Source organism: Bombus huntii, chromosome 11 (genome assembly GCF_024542735.1).
Source record: "Bombus huntii isolate Logan2020A chromosome 11, iyBomHunt1.1, whole genome shotgun sequence".
NCBI lineage: Eukaryota > Metazoa > Arthropoda > Insecta > Hymenoptera > Apidae > Bombus > Bombus huntii.
Genome location: NC_066248.1, coordinates 2001434 through 2008544, shown reverse-complemented (window position 1 = coordinate 2008544; position 7111 = coordinate 2001434). Strand labels below are relative to the sequence as shown.

The window sequence follows — 7111 nt, the reverse complement described above, 5'->3', positions numbered from 1 at the left end:
AATCATTCCGTACCTCTGTCAGGTACGCGTCCCTTCCGTGCCCGTGGCTACGTCCGGTGACCCGTTAGGTTACCCTAAACCCCAATCCGTCCTAAAGCCCGGTTGGAACATTAAAAGTTATTTTCTTATTTTTATTGCTTCAACATACAAACATACAAATATATATGTCGGAGAGGGAAAGACAGCGGGATTTCCCGTCCGGAGTGTTGGGAAAACCCCAATACACTAGTCCAGACTTTTACTATAGCCGCCCTTAAGTAATAAAAATAAGAAATAGTCTTAATGTTCCAATCTGACTTTATGACGATGGGTTTGGGCTCGAAGTGACATGGCGAGTCACTGGACGTAGCCACAGTCACGGGAGGGACATGTACCTGACAGAGGTATGAAATGATTATATGGCTCTCCTTAAAACAAAGATTAACCCGAGAAGCGGGGACGGGAGGCAGCCTCTTTTGGATTGACAGAGTTAGAACGAGAGTTAGAGTTAGTCAGTTAGTGAGTCGTTGGACGAATTGCCGATTGAGTTATCGGGAAGTTACCCAAATCGAGTAGCACGTTGATACTAGTCCTCCCGTGGACCGTGGATTCGTTATCGAACCTGAATTCGTTGTCACCATCATCTCGACCATCCTATTACCATTACTCGTAGCCTCTGGTAGTGTCCACATTCGTACTGATAGAGATTGGCTACATTCGCGACGGTAAAGTAAGGAGAGCAACATATTCATGTTGCAAAAGAAATTACAATACGATATTATAGGCAAAAAAATCATTTGGATAATATATTCAAGTAATTATATGTTTTACATTTCACATACGTAATTAGACGTTAGAAAAATACTTTCACTGTTATTATCATTTTTACGATCCGAATATGAATTATCACGTGGCTGCAGCTATTAACGCGCACACTACAATCATAAAACGCGGATATTTGCTACGTACAAATATTAAACACGTCCAGGTTTTTATATATTCAGAAAACAAAGGAACGCCATTAAATATTCATGTCTATTTATCTTTCGCCGTATATATTCTTAAATAAACCACTGTCTACAAACATTGTATTTAATTAACGTAGTCACGAAGATAAGTCACTTATGATATACAAATCAATGTAAAACACCAAAATTATGAAAATTCGCCCGGTGTTAATTTAGAATGTAACAAATACATTTGCGGAATCTTGCATTCTGGGTCAACGTTTTTCTTGCAATTGATAAGTATCTGAAAAAAATGAAAGAGAAAAATATTTGAACGTATCTTACAGGAAACGCGATAGCGTATACCAATTTTTTATTATACTCCAATTACCACAAATCTCAATTTTCTTAAAAATCTAACGTTTAAACGTTCGTTCAGAGCGTATAGATTACTGCGATGCAAATGTGACTCTATTAACACCGATTAAGTTGATATACAGCTTGCATCATAATATCCTGGTGCGCGGCTATGCAAGTGGCTTGATTGTGGCAAGTTTGTTGACGACCACCGCGTTAATCTAAGAAACAAGTCGATTAGCGATTCCGTATAAACGTACATATATAGTTGGCGAATCGAATAATGGACGTGGAGGATAATAAGATGTGGAAGATAACAACGATACACTCACTTGTTTGTATCGTTTTGCGTTTCGGTAGTATTTATTTATTGCGAATGTTCTCTTTCCAAGTTCTTTGTTAAGTATGTACGATAGACAGATAGACGTGAAAGTTGAAGCTAAAAGAAATAAAGGTAGTCAAGTTTTCAGTTCGTTAAAAACACATTTTTTGAAATTATTAAACAAATAAAATTGAATATCCGCCTTTGAAATGATGTATTTCGCAATTGCTTCGTTCCGAGAACGGAGAATACTCGTAGTAAATTAATCGCAACAAAAGTTTAATGACCCGCGAAGTTGAAAAATCCACCTAAGTAGGATGCGAGTTAATGTAATAACGCTCGAATAACCACTGTTTAAATGTCGTCGTAATCTCCGTCAAATTGTTTAGTGCAAATTGACGTATTACGTTCTCCTTTCCGAAACACTGCACTGGCCAGAAAAATGAGAGAAAAATCGCCACACTCCCGTTGTCTTCTTAGAACGAACTGTACATTGAACTTTAGATTCTACGCACAATCGTTTCTTGTGTAATGTTTCGATGTACGATGACGTATGTAAATTTTCTTTTATTTCTCGCTGTAACTTCTTCCTTATATCATTGATAACCTTTATGTGTTCTTATAGATAGATGTTATTTGATTAATACATGTATAGTGAGCAATCACAGTATATGTTACGTCTCAATAATGACGATTTCTCCTCAGGGAAACGGATTAAAGACCGATCTCTACGCAATGTTTGTTTACTTGTGGAAATTCATCGTGGCGCACATAAATGGCGAGCATTTATTTATTTATTTTTTTATTTGCTTAACAGATAACACCCTCTGAGAAAGTCGATACGCTGGCAAACGAGTAAATATAATACACGCAGAAAATGAACATAAAGTTAAAAAAGATCGCGTAACAAAGATTTTGTACGGCAACGTCGATTTCGCATGGAGACACATGGAATATCGGATAATAGCCGAGACTGCTGAACGAAGCGTTAAAATTGAACTAGATTCGAGATGTCGGGCTAATCAACATGATCGTTTAATATTTTAGAAATAAACGATAAGTCGGGTATGAGCCTGCGTTGTTTAGAGGTAGCAAGTTACACCAAACTTAGAATCGTATTGTAATCGTAAACAATTATAAATTTTATAGAAGATGAAACGCAGAAAGTTGTTTCAACTGTTGTTTAGCCATGATATTTGATACTGAGATCGGATCTTAATTAACGTTGTCGGATTTGCGTGATAGTAGGTGAGCAGACAGAGGAGAGAGGAAGATCGAAGATAATCCATGGAATCTTGGACGTGATAAAGTGGTAGGACTTAAAAGATACAGGAGAATAGACCATCGTCGTCCGATCGATCGTTAATGACCGAATTGCTTATTATACCGAAGGCATTACCAACTTCGATACGTAGTTCGAATAAACGAAACGTATTTTTACAGTAGATATCATAAACAGGAACGTCAGGACGCTTGTGTACCGATTGAAAGAACGAGGCATGAAGGTGAGCTATGTCAGAGGTGCTCGAAGGTACGAGATTTCTTAAAGGTACAATTATTTTCACGACTCCAGAAAGATTTAAAATTACGAGGTATTAACTTTTCTATCGAGTTAATATAAAAAGTCCTGCACTTTACCGACAAAGCTTTTCTATCTGTACGAAGCTTAAAAAAGACAAGGTAATCGCTGTAGGCGTTGCATCGCTTAACAGAACGATGAGTCAGCTTTTTACTCTTTATCATAGCGATGAGTTCTTTAGAGAATCGCCTGGGGTAGGTGGATTGCAGCGATGATTGCAGTGGTATGAAGGTGTCAACCACGTATTTGAGATGATGTCAAGGTCATACAGAGTAGCATCCCAGTGGATAAAACAGAAATAACTGTTAATAAGGTGATAACGTTCGCAAATGATTTCCTCTTTGTTCGAATGATTGGCAGGAAAAGCAGATAAATTGTTCTCGATAAGTTAATGGACTGCAGTTCTTTTTGGCAAAATTCGCGTAGATCTGCCCCGAGCTTCGTAAATTTTCGCCCGATGATGGCTAGAACGTTATCAGTCTGCCCGGAAGAAGTTAAAGTGTCTACGCGTACGCTGATAAGGTGGACATACAGTACAAACCAGTACAGTCCATCGGTTTCCAGCGAAAGAACGAGCACTGTGTGCGACAACAAGGTAATCGCACTGCTACGAGAGACAGTCGGATCGACGATATGCGTAGGACAACCCTTCCATATTTTTTCCACCATATCGAGCTTTAAAAGTATCCCAAATTTGAGAAAATATCGAGCAATACTTTCGATGAAATTCAAATATAATAATAACGGGTGTAATCACGGCAGAGACGCTATAAATACGTCTTTATGTGTTTTATTCGTACAGTCTTACGCCCCGTAACCTTGCCATATACCAAAATCCATCCCTCGGTCAAGACGATTGCTGGCTGTACAAATATATAATTAGTCGAACCCGCAATAATTCTAAGGAACTGTCATTAAATTTAACATTTTCGCTTTTAAGGCCCTTAATTGCTGCTTAAACATCCTACAGGTCGAGGAATTCATTAAGATTATTGCTCAATCCGGCAAAAGACGCGATAAGTGGATTTTTCCTATGTTCAACGGTCATCTCACCGGCAAGAGGCCGTTGATGGGACGACTAGCACCCATCGCTAGTTCCGTATAAATACTTCCGTCACGGAACGCAATTTACGTGCTACAATCCCTTCGAACAGCATACTTAACTTGAACAGAATATTAACAGAATACATCTCCTGGCCAAACTAAGCACACAGAATAAAATTATCCTCTATAAGGCCGTAATAAAACCTGTCTGGACCTACGGAATCCAACTATGGGGAACAGCAAGTGATTCCAACATTGAAATACTTCAACGCTTCCCTTGGAAAACGCTAAGATCCATTATAAATGCACCCTGGTACGTCACCAACGAACTAATACATCGCGACCTCAAGATACCAACAGTCAAAGAGGAAATAGCAAAATATAGCGACAGATATAGCAAAAGAGTCAACAGGCATCGAAATCCCCTAATTACTGGACTACTTGATACGTCGGACCAGATCCGCAGGCTGAAGAGACACTCGCTAGACCTAAACGCTAGATTCAATTAGTTATCTAAATTAAGTAATATTTACTTATTTATAATACTTACTTATAAATTATACTTATCTATAATAAGTATTAACTTATTATAAATAATTAGCCATGTCACTGCGTCACGCCAGAAAAAATTAATGAAAATTCTCAATGCGAGAATTGATTGTAAATTTTAACAAATAAAAAAAGAAAAGAATACATTTCAACTTGTTAGTCACTCTTCACCTTATATTCTTCGAGGAAATGTCGTTGGAATAATGAGCATACTTAAATTGTTAAATCAGTGTTATAATTATTCAACCACCCCTTATTATCTTAATCGAAATAGGGTATCGGCTGATTCGCGGCATCGATCATCGTATCGTAACGAGAATTTACGACTCTCGTTGGCGCGTTATACTGTGAACGCGTCTACCCGCGAAGCATATGGTTTTTTGTTAAATATGTACTAAATATGTTTTATTTTATTCCCACTATTATTTTATTTATTTTTATTCGTTTATTTAATTCCCATTAATTATATGCCCTCTTTGAAATGTTCCACACAAGCTGATAATCAATATTGACCGTCTATTCATCCAAAGGTATCCTTAACAGCGGCTTGAACAACTGGCAATAGAAATGAACTTTGTAACTTTATAACGTTTATATTGATTCATATTAACCTCTAATCAAAAAGGTTTGAGGTCCTCCGCTTAATAGCCTCGTTAACCCAATTTACACGAAAGAAGGGTATAGAGACGCGAAGATTAAAGGAACCATGAAGAAAGAATTTATAAGAACACTGTACTCATATTATGCTAGTAAAAGAATGGTGTTCCGGAAATGAATTCAAGTGGTTTAATTCCTTCAACAATTGCGTAAAAGCTGTTTGTGGCACATCATCACAGAAGACTGAAAATATGTGCTTTTATCTTGTATAATTCTTAGAAACGATCGTATAAAAGGAAAAGGTGGATCTATAGTTTTTTTTACAATTTTATCTTATTTTAATATTGCTCTATTTTTTGATCCCATTAATGAACTACCGAACTGCAATATAATACGGTATACTTACGTATCACAAATAGATAACTTATATCATTATATTAGAGAAAGAGAGAGAGAGAGAGAGAGTTGATATATGCTCCAAATAATTTTTAAGAACACAATTGAAACTATAAAACCTAAGAAAATTATTATTTCGTCTATTAGATATTATAACGGATACTATATTTTAAGTATTTCATATACTTCTGCATCTGATGTACAATTAACTCTTCTGTAAATGCACAAACATCCACAGTCCGATTATCACCTTTTACTAGAAAATTAAAAAATGTAAAAGTTAGTTTTAGTCGAAGCTTCGTATGCAATTTAACTAACGTTAAAGTAATTTCCTGGAATACGCAAGACGATATAATTAAGCGGAAGATTTATGCACTAAAATAGACGAGTGCCCTGAATGAAATAGTTCTTTTATTCTACTCTTAACATCGTACGATATCTCTCCTAGCACGATGACCCGACAGAATGTTCGTTGACTTTCGGTACGAAGAAAGAATCTGTCCATGAAGATTTGATTACCAGTCGTAGTATCTTTTCCGTATTTTTTAAGCATCTTTCCGTATAATACCGTAATAACATGATTTTTTTCCTGCTTAACGGGGAATTCTGTTGCAATTTCACAGTTATCGATATCTGATTTGCTACAAATGTAAAATCAAAAGCATCGACCAACAGAAGAGTATTAATTTACAGCCCCGCTAATGATGACGTATTAACAAACGTCGTGCATCCATTGCTTATGCTCGTCTCGTCGCCTTCGATGAGAAACGAGAGAAATTACTCATGGAAGATACCATTTCCCTTTGAATGAAAGATACCGCTTTAAGAAACTTTTAAAGTAGACATTTTTTAACTGAAAAATTCAAATAAACAATTTCTAATTACTTTCTGTTCTATACATTTATATTTGATACAAAAGTTCTCGACTGTTATAATTTCCTAGATGCTACTAATTACTGAAATTTACGTCTTGGCGTTTATTAAAGGGAGAGAGTGACAGAGAAATCTAACAGAAAAAATGGTAAAAACGCTAATCTCTTTAAAACAGTCATATAACAGGGGTCTTACCTCGAAACACAGGAAGCTACTGATACGCCTTATCGATATCAGCTATGCTGGAAAACCAACAATGAGAAGCCTCTGGGGTAATTTCCATCATTAGTAACTTTGAAAACTAGTACAGAAAAACGGCGAATGACCTATTATCCTGCTGGATATCGGGTTCGAAACGCTGCAAAATATTCTCCATTCCATCCAAAAATTTTGCCCACAAAATCTGCCTCCTCTCTCGAAATAATGCAATTTTTGCAAAAATTCTGTTTATTGCGTTAATTCGCATAA

The 7111-nt window shown here is 36.5% G+C and overlaps 1 long non-coding RNA gene across 1 annotated transcript; it reads right to left on the bottom strand.

Moving 5' to 3' along the window:
* Nucleotides 1-757: 757 nt before the first annotated feature.
* LOC126871011 (uncharacterized) lies at nucleotides 758-2266 on the bottom strand. The gene is made up of 3 exons (XR_007691496.1): nucleotides 1616-2266; nucleotides 1318-1504; nucleotides 758-1230 (listed from the first exon to the last, which is right to left on the bottom strand). It is a non-coding gene; the product is annotated as an uncharacterized LOC126871011 (long non-coding RNA).
* Nucleotides 2267-7111: the final 4845 nt, after the last annotated feature.